Raw genomic sequence first — 17286 nt, 5'->3', positions numbered from 1 at the left:
CTGACTTTCACCAGTCCAAGGTGGTGCTCTGCACTAACCCTTCCTTCATGCTGAAGGTTCCCTCAGCTTTCCACCTGAATGAACCACTACTTCTGTCTGTATTTTTTGGCACACCTACCTCTCCAGCAGAGAAGGCATTGCACCCGCTGGATGTCGCTTGTGCATTAAAGTTTTATGTCGCCCGTACGAAGGAGTTTGGAAGACTGTTTGTGGCGTTTGTACCTGTGGGAAAAGGGGAAGCTCTGTCCAAGGCTTCCATTTCCAGGTGGCTATCTGGCTGCATCTCGCATTGTCACCAACTTGCTAACAGGCCCATCTGCCAGGTAGGCCGAGGGCAGATTCCACCAGAGCCGTGGCTTCTTATACGCATTCCTGTCTTGTGTTCCCCCTGCTCGACATCTGCAGGGCTGCTACGTGGAGGTCTGTCCACACTGTCAAAGATTCTACTGCATTGACAGGGATTCCAGGGAGGAGTCCTGTGTCGGCCAAGCAGTGCTCTCCAACCTATTTGCAAGATGCAAGTGTTCCATAAGAGAGTCCATAGCTTCCGAAGAGCTGTGCTGCCCCCAATTGCTTGTGTATATGTATTGCTGTATAATCATATTCAATGAGCATGTGAATCCATGAAAGATCCAATGCTGGAGAAGGAACAGGTTACCTGTAATTCCTGTTCTCCGGCATTGGTATATTTCATGGATTCACATGCGACCCTCCCGCCTACCCCTCTCTGGTTCTTCTTGGTTCCTACTGGCACATTACGTGCGCTTACAAATCTGAAGATGGCCATCAGGGGTGGAGCTGAGGACTAATGTCATTGGATGGGGCAGTGTGACCCAAAGTGACAGCAATGGGCTATATAAGTGACAAGCAGTTTTAAGCTTTAACGCAAAACTGCTTTAATATTACCAAGGATTCCCAGCCTGATAACAGGGAATATTCAATAAGCATGTGAATCCATGAAAGATACCAATGCTGGAGAACAGGAGTTACATGTAAGAAAATCGTTCCATGCCCTGTGTCACTTTAGATTCGTTCATCTGGATTATAAATTGTGTGCAGCTGGGCCTGCTGCGATAGCCCACCTACACAAAGAATGCTGCTCCTTTAGAAATGCTGTGTGAAGCATTGGCTCTTTTTACTCCCGTTTTGTTAATATGAATAAACGTACATCTTTATTCTGACATCCAGTCTTCTTTGCAGTGCGCTCATTCTGGCCTCAGCCCGCCCTTTGGCTCACTAAGCAGCAAAAACATTACAAAAATGAAATATCTAGATTATTCTGCATGACGCTATGAAAATAAAGCGGCTGCAGAAAGGCAGTCCTTCGGCTCTGTTTATTGTACATTCAGTCCATATCAGCGGCAGCACCACCACCCTCTATCTTTGGTGCTAGCAAACAAAGCTATGGACACCTCTATATGTTAAGCATTTTTATGGCACATTGGTATTATTAAGGTGCATTGGGTTGGGAAGGAAATTAACCTTTCCCATCCCCACCCGCCCACCAGACGCTTTAGAATGAGGCAAGTCCCATAGATAGACGTGCAATGTACCAGGGGGGAGAGGGCAGTGCTAAGAAACCCTGCACAAACACAATATTGCATGAATTGCAGATGTATAATCTTAGTGCGTGCATATAAAGAGACGCCATTTTGTTGTTATGGTAGACACATTCAGTCCTGCATGACCGTGTGGTAAACAAAGGCTCAATGGAGAAACCTGAACAGACTGATGGTAGAAGGACCCGCGGTGCTAATTTCAATTGAAGCTTCCCTTTGTTCCTTAACTGTTGCAATTACTTGTTATCCTGAAAAGGAATATGCCCTGCAAGGCCACGAGACAGCACCAGACTCCTCGCTGCACACATTCATCACAGCCAGGCCACCAGCAGACCTCCAACCCACACTCAGCCCACCAGGAGTAATGGCACTCACAACTGACCCAAGAATTCTGCAATACTAGGTGATCTCAGACCACCAACCATAAAACCAGTGGTCATAAAAGATCTGAACGAACACTGCCATTTCACCTTATCCCATAATGACACACTTTGTAATACGAGGTACAGGGACGAATAAAGTATAGTCCAAAGCGAGGGTGGAAGCCTTGGGTGCAGAGAGTGCGATATGAATTGAGCAAAGAATGTGTGGGTCGGCATGATCGTGTTCCTCCCCCTGTGCCAGTCCCCGAGTTTCCCCAGGTGCATGCCATAATGGTAAGAGCAGCATTATCTTGCAATAGTAACTGTAATAACTTACGAGGAGCATCACCTTCAGTCCTTGGAGAGATTAACCCAGCTGACCCCACGTAATGGAAAACGGACAGACGAGGCTGGGACCAATCGCAGCCTGGCATCCCCTATGGACCAGGCACATGTATAGGGTCTCACCATCCAGACACACTGGTTATTGCAGTAAAGTGCTGCCTTATAAGCTTCTGCATGTACTAATTTTCGGCCAAAAATTCTCAAGCAGCAGAGTTTTTTGCTTGCATACTTATTTGTGTGTGATTAAAACTTGTTATCCTTGAAAGAAATCTCTTGGCCTTTTTCCCCCCCAGAAGTTTGTATTTTTTCTGGCCTGAGCGTACATGGGTGTGCCTTCAATTGATAGTTGCTGTCATGATATTACAGATTCAGCATGTTTATAGTATGCTGCCTGTGCACAGCTACCATCTAAACGAGGTAGGTTAGCTCCCTCACACACCTTTTTGTTTTTATTTGATCTCCTTCACCCCTTTTCTGTGTACTTATCAACATTGATGGGTCCCCGGTGTAGGCTCTGGAGTAGCTCCTATAATGCAGATGTACCCCTGTCACGAGAAGCTTAATCTGCATATTGTGGGCTTCACGAGTTCCCCCTGCCAATTCTGAGCAAACTGAGGCGAAGACCCCACCAACGGGAGCAGCAACTTCACCATGCACGGGGCACATGTGCCCAGATTAAGAAACATTCCTATGCTCTCTGGGAGAACATACCATAGTGGCGGTGCTCAATAGCAACCCCAAAAAGTGGAGTTTTTCTGTCAGAAGAAACCAGGGCAAAGACATACCAATATACTACAAATTAGATTATTGCAGGTAGAGTGTAGCCAGCCCAATTGGTATTTGAAACGGCAGTTTTATGCCAATAGCTGTGCGTAAGAGCTCTAAATTCGGGGAATGTCTGACAATGACGCTAGAGTGGTCACGACAAGGAAATACCCTCAGACAAATATCTAAAACTCAACTTTAGAAGGATAATAGAATCTTTGGTGGTGGAATCCTTGTACCCAATGCACAAAGGTTGGGAGGAAAACTAGCAGATTCGGTGCCATTTGATCACCAACCATCACTGCGCTACCCTCCTCTGTACAGGCCTGCACGCCATTACCCCTAGCCTCAGCTTACATTGCTACTCATCTGCTTACATGCTACTGCAATCCTCATTGTGGGATGTACTTAATCCTCATTATGTTTGTCCATGAGCCCAATCCCCCTCCCCACTGGACCCATGCTGCATTCTGTGTAGCTGAACACTAGCAGTATTGTGCAACTGAAGAACGCTGCTGCCGTTATGATGGGCAAGGATGCAGCAGAATATCATACCAGTACACCCTAAAACTCAAGGTGATGGCACTAGCAGGCACAAACTTGAGTAACCCCCTTGAGGTGAAGGGAGGCGGCCATGGGTCAATCTGGGATCATTTAGATTACAGCAAGGAGCTGGATATATAGGATCAAGCACTATCCAGACCCAAGCAGATGACCAAGCTAAAGACCAAGATGATGCAGAATACATCTACATACTATGAGGTGTTCTCCATTCAAGAGATCCTCCCATCCAGAGGTAGACAATGTGGGCAGGTAGCTGTCCAATGAACAGAAGCTCTGCGACTCTCTGCCAGAGGGTGTGGCCAAGGGTGAGAGGACTCCTATAAAACAGGTATGTCCCTTGAATACATAGCTTGTGAGATAGTCACTGGGCATGATCTGGCGCTTCGGTGGTAATAATAGTGGTTCTAACCATACAGCAGCATATTCTAGATGTTGAAGACCAACCAACATGCGACCATGAATAAATAAATCATCCCAGTTCTCTCAAAGGCACCCGTCACCCCCATGTGACAGTATGTGGAGTACAGACTATGCTCAAGCATGGTCTGGCAGTATACACTTGGTTTGAGGGAAAGTGGTACGGACCCCAAAAAGAGATTTGGTTCCTCTTGAAGTACTCGAGGGAACCCAAAAAGGTAATTAACTTTGCATGGAAATTTTGGCAGGACAAATTGAGGCAGTTGATCCAGTTGCAAAAATTCTGAATCTAGGGGAAAATGCCAAAGCACATGGGCTACAGACTGACCAGGGGATTGTAGCAGCTAGGTTCAGAGGGTCATTTACCCCTTCTCTCCTGCCACAACTACTTCTGTTTATCAGGGTACCTGACCCTAGGTATGGGGTATTCCTTCCCCCTTCTCTTGCCACCACTTCTGCTTCATAGCAGTTCCCTGCCCCTTCACGTACCTTTGGGTTTGGCTTGCGAGGGTGTCCACTTTGTCCCAGCTTCCTCAGTCAGCCGCAGGACTCATGCTGGTTGCAAAGGCTGTGGCTGGTCTGCGGTGGCTCTGCAGCACCAGCCTTTCTTCACAAAGTTGTTTTGCTTCCGACACCTCAGGATCACCTGCCGCTTTTATCCGCCAGCCTGCAGTTCCAGACAGTATCTCGGGACCAGCTCTGGCTCTTTTGCCCTGACCCTCGGCTTGCTGGCTACCTTCCCAGGTGCAGCAAACCAGTCCTTTCCCTCGCGGCTCCTCCTGGGGGTGGGGGGGGCACTGGTCCCTGCTCGGAGTCCTTCCTTGCTTTTTATTTGTTCATCGAGTTTGACCAAACGGAATAGACTGGTCTACTCACTGCGGTTCCGCAGGGTGCTCTTCTGCGCTCTACATCTTCTATTTTTCAGGATGTCATGACTGCTCTTCTTTGTCTCAGTGTAATTTAAAGGGGGACATACTTCTGACTTGTTTGCATACATAGAAGTATTGAGGAGTCTTGCACCATGGAGAGGGCACGAGGCTGAGGGAGCGGGTATCGTGTCAAAAGTGTACCATTTTCCGAAAGTTGCTATCAGCAACTATTGAGCCATGGTCACTATGATTCGTGACCTGGATTGACATTGTGCCCACCCTTTTCCAGTTAGATAGATCTAGAAGCATGTACTCAAGGGTGGCCTCATGACTCACCATATGCCAGGTAGCACAGCTCGCAGCATCACCCTTGGCCCGACCATCGAGCATGGTCATTCCCTGCCCCGCCATAATTTTCATCATGGAAAACAACCAGCAGCTGGATCAGGCACAAGTAGGTTTCAGACTCATGAGAGGAACGGCAACTGCGCTACTTTCTATCTGGGATGACCTAAAGACCAACACAGACACCAACTCTGCACTAATACTACTCCATCTCTCAGCAGCATTAGACACAGTCTACCACAACACTCATCAAAAGACTAGAAAATATTGGGATTGGAAACACTGGCCTACTGGTTAATGTCCTTCCTGAGAGAAAGAACAGAAACAACCTAGCTATGGCCATTCAAATCGGCAACTCGGAAAACATCATGTGGAGTCCCACAGGGCTCATTGCTCTCACTGAAACTACTACATGACACCACTGATCAACCTCACCAAAAACATGGCCTCACGTACTACAATTACGCAGATGACACTCAAATCATCTATAAAATCAACACCAAGGAAGAGCAAAACCCAACACTGACCAACTACCACATTTAACTAAACCAATGGTTGAACACCAGCAACCTTAAACTCAACCCGGACCAAACCGAAATCATGCAGCATCAAAAAACTCCCAAGTCTCCCAAAACAACGCCCTTCTAGCTGCACTAAATATCCCTAGGAGAGAGCATATCTCAGAAATGAGACCCTCTTCCAGACACCTGTTCCAAAGACACCACTTGGTGCACTAACATCCAAGAGGCTCTCCTGGGTAAAATTGCCATGCTCCAAACTAAAATTAATGGTAAAAAAAAAAAAAACAGCCTGCACTCATTTATATCACAGCTTGCTCCTCAGGCTAACCACAAATCCAATACTGTATCCTTGCAACCATTCTGCTTCTCACCTCTCTCCACCTCTGGAGCCTTAAGCCCTCTAATTGTCAGGGAGACTCCTGCCCTGCCACCATTATCAAGGAGGCCTCACACAACCTGGCGCCTTTCATCACCACACTCAAACTCCTCCTTCAGGATGGGGATTGTCCCGGATAACCTCAAGGATACCTGGATTATTCCTCTTCTGAAAAAAAACAACCTTGGATGCTAACATTCCTACCAATTACAGGCCAATCACCACAGTACCATTTCTCTTAAAAATTCTTGATCGAGCGGCATATCTGCAGATCCAAGATTACCTTGAAACCAATAACCTCCTGGGTCTAAGGCAATCGGGCTTCCACCCTCGCCCGGCACTGAAACTGCGCTGTTAGACTTAAAAACGCAAATAGAAGACCTAAAAGACAAGGGAAAACTGGCGCTCCTACTCTTATTAGACCTTTCGGTAGCATTCGAACTAGTCAATCATCAAATCCTCTGCCACCACCTCAAAACTGCAGCCAACTTCTCTGAGAAAGCTACAGCCTGGATTACCTCCTTCCTGGATAACAGATCCATGAGGGTCTTCTCCCCTACCGCCACTGCAGAACCTTCCCCTGTCACATGTGGAGTCCCCGACACTTTACAATGTCTTCACAAAACCTCTATTTAACATACTGGACCGCATGGGCTTCACGTACACTAATTACGCTGACGACACCCAAATACTTATTCCCATTAGAGGTGATTACAAAACTTAGCTATCAACGCCATTTACCAAGTTATCCAGGCTGGGATGGCACAGCGCGAACTGTGTTTAAACGACGAGAAAACTGAGTTCCTCATCCTACGCTCACCCCATAAACTCAGCAAACTTGACACCTCATTCAAGTCCTTTACCATCGATGGTAACTCCATCAAAGTGGCCAAGGACACAGACACTAGGTATGTACCTTGATTCCACCCTCTCCTTAACTAGACAAACCAATGCAGTCGTTTCAGCTGCATCCTACACATGTAAGCTCATCACAGCCTGCCGCCCCTTCCTGTCATCAGCCAACTGTACTACCCTTGCCAGGACCTTGCTCTTATCCAAAGTTGACTGCTGCAATGCCCTCTATCTAGGCACCAACCAATGCAATATCCGAAAACTCCAAATTATCCAAAATAATGCTATCAGAGCGGCCCTTAACATCCCTAGGACCTCACACATTTCAGAACACAGCCGAAACCTCCATTGGCTTTCGGTTACCCAAAGAATCTCCTTTAAAGCTCTGACACTTACATACAAAAGTATCGCAAACCAAGCTCCCAGCTACCTCTCCAACAGGTTCACAACTCATTCAGCTGCAAGGCCTCTCAGAAGCACACATGCTAATTGCCTTGTCGTCCCACGCTTCAACCTCCAAAAATCTGGAGGTCGTAGTTTCCCAGTCCTTGCGGCTAAGCTGTGGAACACTCTACCCAACCCACTCAGAGCAGGTTCCCTGCTTTCAAGCGCAAGGCCAATGTTTGGCTGTCCACCTTTGACTAGGCATGACCTTGACTGGAACATTCATCTCAGCATCATAGGCCGTTTTTTTTTTCATTATATCTTGACTTTATATTTTGCTCAGCCTGTGTAAACTGCACACCCTTATTTATGTATCATGTATATTCTGTATACTTGAATGTAAATATTGTGCCTGTAACCATGTATATTTTAAGGTAAATATTGTGTCTGTATGTAACCTGCCTGTAACTAAATAATGCGCCCAGTTGCCCTTGGGCCTTGTGCGCTATACAAATAAACAAAATACAAATACAACTACAAAGCTCACTGGTTGCCGTTTCAGGACAGAATCAGATTCAAAATACTAGCAACTACATATAAATGCCTTAATAACACGGCCCCCAAATACCTCAGAAACCTCTTGACACTAACACAAACCATGAAACATGCATGCACCTCCACGGCCTTTTTCCTCACAGTTCCTAAATACAAAAGAACTAAGACCGGGGCATGCAATTTCCCAGTAGTAGCTGCCAAAGAATGGAAGTCCCTCCCGCTAGCCATCAGATCCGACCCTTCTCACATGTCCTTCCACAGAAAACTCAAACACTGGCTCCTCACCTTCAAACAGTAGCACTGTTAGACACTAGAATACTCCAATTATCTGCAATATTTGTAAAAAAAATAAAATAAAACGGTACACTAAACTTTATTATATGTTGTCTCACATATGTAATCTGTAATATTGTCTGTAAATATCTGTCCAGCGCCCAGATATCCATGGGTTAGGCGCGCTTTACAAATGCTAAATAAATAAAAAATAAATACATTATTACACTCAACCATCTGGCAAACAACCAGCACGTTCCAAGGCCCCGAGGAACTAGGCATCTCGCCAGAACCGCCCAAGGGGGTCAAAAACATTGGAATCCTATGACAATGAGCTAGCGCTAGAACTGTAGGTCAACGCAGTAGTTAAGAAATTCTAATTCCACCTACATATGATAAAGAAAATGCTTGCCTTCTCCTTCACACACAGAACGCTCGCAATCGTCTCTCTTGTCATGTCAAGACTAGACGACGCCAAGAGCATCTACATTGGAATGCTAGAATACCTGCATAACATACAAATCGATCCATGGCCAAGGAGCGGCATGCATACAGGAGAAAATCAACATCTACAAACCAACACAAACACTAAGATCCAGCAACATCTGCCTCAAACACAAACAAAACTCAAAACAGAAATGTAAGGGGTGGGGGGAGGGGGGAAATCAGCATTTTCCTGCATAGCAGTGAAACTCTGGAACTCGCTCCCAAAGGAAATACAAGCAACAGGTGACCACCTAAAGTTCAGGAAACTATTAAAAACATGGCTCTTTGACACTCTGAGCTGAAGAAAAACGATTGAGCGATAAAAATAAAAACAATCCACCCAACACTATCCAAGAGAAATACGCAAGAAATCACCACTCAAATGGCAAACGCGAACACACCAGGAACAAGATTAAGCGAAAGGGCCAACCCATAGTCGCATCTCCAAGCGACCGTTGGTGGCAGATGTCTTGGGCCTCCCTCTGGAACAGCCTCCCTGCCTCTCTGAAAATTGAGGAGAACCATCTCCGGTTCCGGAAGCACCTCAAGACCTTCCTCTTTGCTTCTGCTTTTTCTCCTCCTCTACCCCTGCTGAACTCCTGGCTGAAACTGCACTGGTCACCTGGCTACCCTCTGTTCTCGGGCCCAGGGCCCCTCCCCGCCAGTTGCACACCTGCACTGCATCCTTGCCAACCCTTGCACTCTAGGGCTGTTTCTGTATGCCTACAGCCCCTACCAGCACTCGACACCTGATGTCTGCACTTATCTTTGCACCTGCCACCTGCACTTATTTATTGTTCTTTATTTATTACCGTTTATCCTATGTACTGCACTTCCCCACCCCCTTGCACTTTTCCCCTTCCCCCTCCCATGTATTTGCACGATATCAATGTCACGTGGCCTAGTAAGATCGTTGTCTCTGTCTTCCCCCTGTTGCCCTCCCTTGCCCCATTGCGACATGAAACACTTACGTTATAAATGCCATATCATATCATCTTGACACATATCACAGACACGAAACAACTAAACTACAAAAACCACTATCATCTCTCCACAACACACACAGGAAATGTTTGCATACCACACACAAATACCAATCATACCAGCACGCAATTACCTGTTTTCTGAACTAAAGCTAACAACAGCACATCAAAGCTCTCTTACGCTTTTCCCGCTCAACCCCACTAACCTGCCCAACCACCTTCCTCATCAGATCCGCCTGAGCACCTGGAGACCATGAAAAATGGCAGTGGTGAGGGATACAAGTCCCAATAACATAACATAGTAGGTGCACCAGGTTAAGGGGCATTACAATAAGTTGCCATGGGAAAGGCCGGGAGACACATAACTTTGTGAAGTGATCCGTATGAATGATCACCATTTTTATATTTGGAGCAACTCTATAGTTAAGTAACCCACGAGCAAGGCCTTTTTTTCAAAAGCATATATAATAAGCTGAAAATGATTCACTCATCAGTACTCCAGATAAAACACAGAGATTAAATAATTTGCCCATGACACACTCCGATCAGGGTCAGATTGGCCCCTCGGCCTTTCGGCCCGTGGCCGTGCCGAAATCATACCTGGGGTGTGGGGGCCGGTTTGGAAAAAAATGTTTTTTTTGTGTTTTTTTTTTTTCTTCAAAAAGTATTTCCTCCTTCTTCGGTCGAGTACCAACACAGGTTGGGTGATATTATATGCATATTTGTTCTATAACAATGACCTTAGGTGTAAGTGCAATACAATAACATATTATCATTTGGCCTTGGACGTCTGCTTGGATTCACAGTAATTTAGTGTACTTAGGAACAATGCTCTGATTACTTACCAGTAATCATTACTCCTAGTCCTACTCTTCACAGTACTTACCTCATGAGGAGGCCCCTGCCTCCGACACAGGACCTTCTTCTATTTCTTTAAATCCCTATAACTCCTCCTCCACATCCACATCACTCAGTTTCATATTACCAAGCCGGAGCATGGGACCTTCCATGCAGGGAGGGTGAGGAGGGTCGTCAGTACTGTGACGAGGAAGAGTAGGACTAGGAGTAATGAAGATTACCGGTAAGTAATCAGAGCATTACCTCCACGTCCACTCTTCCTCGTCCCCGTACTTACCTCATGAGGTATACCAAAGCAGCAACAGGGAAAAGGTCCCAATGAGACACAGAGCCAAAACAGTGCAGCAAAACACACACCCACAATAACTCTGAAAAAATGCCTAGACCAGCCAAGGCGGCAGCCATAAAAATCTCTTGCAGAGAAAACCCTCCTTGCATCGGCCCAGGAAGCCGCCAAACTCCTGGCGGGCCGCCCCTGATCGTGTGCAGGCACAGGCAGGCCAGACGCCACATAGGCCCTGGAGATCACAAACCGGAACCACCGGAAAATGGAAACCACAGATACGTTATGCCCAGCCCCAGCCAGACCACAAGCAATCAGAAGACTATCAGAGTGGTGTAAAAAAGCAAACCTAGCCAAATACTCCAACACGTCCCGCCGGACATAATGTTAAGCCAAGCAACCTCCTCAGGCGTTAAGAAGTCAGGGAGAACCAGATCCTGAGAGGTGTGAAAACCGAGATACAACTTAAGGGAGGAACTTCGGACCACACTTCAGAAGCACCGAGTCTGGCAGCACCCTCAGGAAAGGCGAGCCCCAATCTCCCCAAGCCTATGGGCAGAAGTGAGGGCAATAAGAAAAGCAGATTTCAGTGTAAGATGTTTAATATCAATTCCGGAAAAGGGCTCAAAAGGAAGCCCATGAAGGAACCGTAACACAAGAGGGAGATCCCTTTATCAGTACAAGGACGGGAAGAAGAAAAACCCTGGAGCAACTTCCCCACCAACACCTCCCCATCCAAGTGACCATCAGAGTCCCCCAAAAGTAATTTCATGGAGGCCCACCGAGAGCGAAGCCTGGAAAAAAACTGCCAAGCCTCTGTCAAAACCCCTCCTGGAGGAATCGAAGGATAGCAGAGAGGCCAGAATGCAGGGTAGGGATCCCAGACCGCCCATACCAGTCTCGGAAATGGCCCCAATGCATGCCGAACACCTTCAGAGTGGAGTGTCTAAGAGCATCCATAATGGACTCAACTACAGCATCTGAGAAGCCCTGAGATATCAACCTAGACTGAGCAATAGCCACACTGCCCATTGTATCCGGTGGACTTCCAACCGCAGATCGCCTTGAAGGGGACACGGCCACCTCAGAACCAGCCAAGGTTCCTAGGACCGAAGCTCCAACAGAGAGGGGAGCCAACTCTGGCGTGACCAGAACGGAGCTAACAACAACACAGTCACCCTGGACACTCTGATGCGCCAAACCACCCGGGGCAGAAGGGGAATAGGCGGAAAGGCATAAAGGAAAACCCCAAGGCCACTGTACAGAGCGGGTGTCCATCCCCCAATCCCCTCGGCCTGAAACTGAGAGCAGAAGAGGGGAACTTCTGCTAAGGCCGGGGATGCAAACAGGTCTAGAACCGGGGACCCTAATCTGACAGAGGGCACCGCAAAGACCTGGGCCGACAGGACCAGTTCCGCAGAGGAGTGAAACTGGCACCTGAGAAGATCCGCTTGAACATTGTCCACCCCTCTGACACATGAGGCCACCAGAGACACCAGATGAGATTCCTCCCAGGTGCCTATCAGCGCTGCCGGAGCATTCAAGGAGCAGCCGGTACCCCTTTTGCAGTTGACATATGCCAAGGCCGTCGTAATGTCCAATCGGACCAAAACCACCAACCGTCCAGCAACTCCTCGAAGTACACCAGAGCTTGGATAATGGCACAACGCTTGCCAATTGGATGATCGCCGGCTCTCTCCAGATCTCACAACTTTTGAGCTGAGAGGACCCCCAATGTAGACCCCCCCAACCCATTCTGCTGGCGTCGGTAGTAAGAGGCCACAGGAGGAAGGGCCATGCACACCTCAGCCTGTAGACCTGAACCCCCCGCCACCATAGCAGGGAGACTCGCAGCGCTGGGGACACTGAAAACAAAACTACGAAAGCCAAGACATCGGGAGCCAGTGGGAGAGAGTATAAGACATCAGGGGACGTAACTGAAGACGGGCTCAAGGAACTGGAAAACACGCAAGACGCCACGTGCCCCCTAACTTAAGCAACAGGCGAGCTGAGACATACTGCCTTCTGAGAACTCAGCCCAGAACAGCCAGCAAGCGCCCCCCCTGCACAACATCCAGAGTACATTCCGCAAAGCCCCCACGTTGAAGTGTTCCGTCCGGACAAGCAGTGCTGGGCCTTGAGACCCATAAGCAGGTGACACATCCTAGAAGACATAGGGACCAGGAACACCCGCAAGTAGAAAACTTGACCTTGAACAGGGAGGGGAACGGGCAAGACGGTAACCCACAACAACCATTGGGAGAGAACGAATCCCATGGCCAACTACTTGGACCATGAGCTGGGTACCAAAGTCCTAACCATGCAAACCTGGGCAGGAGGAGACAGGAACGGCAACTGATACCCCCCTCTGGAAGGAGCCCATTACCCAGGAAGCCGAACCCCACCGGTCCCATACACCTCTGAGAAGATAGAGACAAGGAGCCAGGGAAAACCACCAGTCACTGCACTTGCACCAGAGGAAAATCACAGGATGTTGAAGCAGGCTTGCACCACAATATAACAGCATACTTGTCAGCCCACAAAAAGATCCGACCTATCAAAAGGAAGATACAGGACAGCCCAGAAGTCCAGCAGACCATGGCCCCCTCAGCCGACAGAGGAGCCACCATGCTGGCGTCAAAAGGGCAGCGTACTGTCACAAAGTGGGGCAAAGCAATCCATCCTGGATAGCAGACATCAAAAGCAACCCCCTACCTGGGGTATGCCTGTACTGGAAAAACCCACTGAAGTGACATCCCCCTCCACCGGAACCAGGGGCTCCGAGAACCCCTTTAAGCACAGACATGTGTCACCATGTGCCATATCACTTCCCACAAGTCTGAGAGGAGGCGTGAAAGCAACACGTCGGCACCGGAGGACTTAGGCCGTAAAAAAAAGACACTGGGAACCCCCTGCATGGCCGTTACTTCCATGATGCATTTTCTATAATTCCATGCTGGACAAGGGAAAAGAAAATCATCTCCTTTGACCTTCCCTCACGCAGTTCAGAGGAAGAGGACAGGACAAGGAGTCTGCGTCCATAGCTAGCACAGACCCAAATACACCACTAACTCGCCACATGACTGAGAGGTGGCTTGTGCCTTGTATCCAGTAGCCGGTAGCCCCATGCTCTAAATTCTTCCAATGCGTCGGTCTAGGAAGGATGAAAGGCCCAGTCAGCACCGCTGAGACTCGAACCCGAAGTGTAGACTATGCCAGGCCGGTACCCTTCTGGTCGCTTGCAGACATGTCCAAATCTGCGCCGTTTTCACAGGCTGCACGCAAAGAATGCAGCCAACATCCGGTGCATCCTGGTCTGTGTGTGTCTGAGGAGCAGGTGGTATGTGAAATGCCTGTGACAGAACAGAGACCCTGCACTTTCAAAGACTCTCTGCCACTGTCAACCCACAAAAAGAAGCAGAGAGGCCTCACAACAAAAAGGGAAGGCTAGCCCATACTGCCAAGTGCTTGCCATCATTTCCAATAAAGATGTGTACACAGAGCACGAGGAAACGGCCTGTCGAAGGAGTCAAGATGGCCATACCAGCAAGAGAGGGGAAAACATCAAGCACAGTCCTCCCCTCTCCTTACCTTCCCCCAGAGAACGCAGCTAACATACGGTGCATCCTGGGCTGTCTGTGTCTGAAGAGCGGTTGGTATGTGACATGCCTGCGACAGAACAGAGCTCCCGCACTTTCAAATACTCTCTGCCACTGTCACCCCACGACAAGAAGCAGAGAGGACTCACAACAAAAAGGGAAGGCTAGCCCATACTGCCAAGTGCTTGCCATCATTTCCAATAAAGATGTGTACACAGAGCATGAGGAAACGGCCTGTCGAATCAAGATGGCCAAAACAGGAGGCGAGGGGAAAAACATGAAGCCCAGTCCTCTCCTCTCCTTACCTTCCCCCAGGCCGTGCAGGACCCGGGACACAATGCTCACGCTGCAGTCCGGAGCGCAGCAAAGAGCCGAGCGAGGCAATCCGGCTCAACTGTGACCCCAAACCCCACAGGGGGCCTAGGAGCAGCGCCGCACCTGAGGGAGCCGAGGGCCCTGCCACCCAACCCCCCCACCAGGGGGCCAGCAATCGGTGCTCCCCAGTGCCCCACACTGGGAAGAAAAAGTCCAACCTGCCGGAGGCAGGAAAAATTAAACTGAGTGACGTGGATGTGGGGGAGGAGTTATAGGGATTTAAAGAAATAGAAGAAGGTCCTGTGTCAGAGGCAGGGGCCTCCTCATGAGGTAACTACTGGGACGAGGAGGTAATGCTATTTGATGCCACTTCCTGTTTTGTCAATGGGTCAAGGGTCGTGTTTCATCACTTCCCCGGAAATCACTTTGGAGTGGAGTCCTGTCCCAGTCCAACCCTGACTCTAATTAAGTGATAAAACCAGGATATGAAGGTTTAAGCACTCGACGACATAAATTCCCATGGTTAGTTGATATAAATAATAGTTAAGGTGTTCGGATTGGGTTTTATGTGATTAAATAATTGCTTATAGCAATGCCTTGAAACAAACACAAATAACATAATAAACTAATCTTACACTATAAAAATCATCATGGGACCACTCCTGTGGTAATAGTGTGCGGTACAAATGTCCTTTAACATAAGATAACATAGAAATATCTGGGCAAAAACAGTATGACTTGCAGGGCACACATTTATATTCCAGACAGTCCCGCAAAACATGGAAAGGTTGTATATCCTAATCCCAGCCAAAAGATAGAATTATCTTCAAACTGATTTGCCTATAACCAGCTAACAGGGAGACTACACTCGGCTGATTTTCTTTGGTTTATGTTCAACAAAACCACAAGTCCCAGAATGCAAAGCCCATACCCGGATAAGCAACTGCTGAACGATCAGGGGCATTTCACCATCATCCTATGGTGCAACCTAATTTCCATAGACTTTACTGGTGTGACCATTCCCGGCAAAGCATCGGCATCCCCTCGACTGACTCACCCGCCAAAAAACATTCGACTTTAACCGCCTTGAAGAATAAGACCCCCGCTATACCATAAGCTCAATATATCCCCATCACACATGAAACTAGACATGCCGATTGCCCTCGCGTATCTGACGGTTACGGGTCGCCTTTTAACAAGGCATTTTGTAGTCCACGCTTTACAAATGCAATAAAGGCAATGCAACATCCGTGATGCCTAGAGTGTGAGGGTTCCTTGGTGTGGTATCTACCAGACTACCACCAGGCTTACCATAGCAAAAAGAAAACGCAGTTAAAGAGCACAGCGTTCCTCTTCTGGTTTTCAGATGATTCAGACGTCCAAATGAATAAACAACGTCCCTTATAAGGAGTGCCTAGAAACAAGAAGCAGGAACTGCCTGGACTGTACGGCAGTGCCACCTAGGGGGGAATAAAGAGAAACAAAGACAACATTCCAGCCTTTCCTTACGTCTAGTCACTCTGAACCCGGTAACGTCGAAATCTGCTCATCATCGAAAAATGCTTATGGTGCTACTGCGCATGCGTGAATTGGTCTACGGGCCAGGGGCACGGGCATGCGCAGTAGCACCCTAAGCATTTTTCAATCGACGTTACACCGGTGTGATGCCATCTTCAAAGCAACAGGAAACAGACGCGGCAGGCCTGGAGCCAAGCCTCCGGATCCATTACACAGTCACAGAATGCTCTCCCATAGCATCATCTGCTGCAAAGAAAGAAGTCACGTGTTTTCCAAAAATTATTATTATTTATCCATTATATTTTTTAAGTCGGTATAACTGCTCTTTGGTGGTACTTCGTGACGAATCTACAAATGTCTACTTCGTGACGAATCTACAAATATCAACTAGCGAGTAGCCCACTATCCCTCTAAACAGCAGTTCAGTTGTACCTGCTGATCTCTATTGCAGCCACTACTGGAGAAAAGGGATATTTATAATGCGCCTATACAACAAATTGTGTTTCAAGGTGCAACAAGACAAGGGGAGGGGGGGCATACCTGCCAACATTTGAAAATCAAAAACCCTAAGATTTAAGTCGTGCCCACAGTCACAAAAAGACCACCCATTTGAACATAGAGTAGAGGAGCACCGCTCCCGACCGCTCCCGCCCACTTCGACCACTGGGGACAGGACATACATAGCTCTCAACTCACACGCTTTTGGCGGGTGTCACCCGCTTTGTAAACAGCCGATTCACCCGCCAAGCCTCCAGCACGCCCATTCATTTCAATGGGCCTCTCACCCGCCAAAAATAAAATCGGGTGTTTTCACCCGCCTTTGCGATACAAACGGTTGAGAGCTATGGACATAGAAGTAGGACTAAAGTAAACACAAATAAAACTGTAGTCCTACTGCTATGTCGCTGGCCTGGTGCGGCGAGGGTGTGTGCTTACAGGCACACTCCTCTCATTGGAGGACAGCGGCAGGGAAGGGGAAGAAATGGGGGTGTGAATAAAGCATTCACACACCCCATTTACGCAGGAAGAGACGCGCCAGGCCCGATTTTGGGATTTC

At 48.0% G+C, this 17286-nt stretch overlaps 1 long non-coding RNA gene across 1 annotated transcript in view; it reads right to left on the bottom strand.

Moving 5' to 3' along the window:
• Positions 1–16272, bottom strand: part of LOC138480916 (uncharacterized) — a 50355-nt gene extending 34083 nt beyond the window's left edge. Inside the window, exon 1 of the long non-coding RNA XR_011274165.1 lies at positions 16023–16272. This is a non-coding gene — a long non-coding RNA (uncharacterized lncRNA). The remainder of the gene's footprint in view (positions 1–16022) is intronic.
• Positions 16273–17286: the final 1014 nt, after the last annotated feature.

Source organism: Ambystoma mexicanum, chromosome 5p (assembly GCF_040938575.1).
Source record: "Ambystoma mexicanum isolate Mex_15411 chromosome 5p, UKY_AmexF1_1, whole genome shotgun sequence".
Classification (NCBI taxonomy): Eukaryota; Metazoa; Chordata; class Amphibia; order Caudata; family Ambystomatidae; genus Ambystoma; species Ambystoma mexicanum.
The sequence above is the reverse complement of the archived record's forward strand: the minus strand, read 5'-3'. Positions and strand labels throughout refer to the sequence as shown.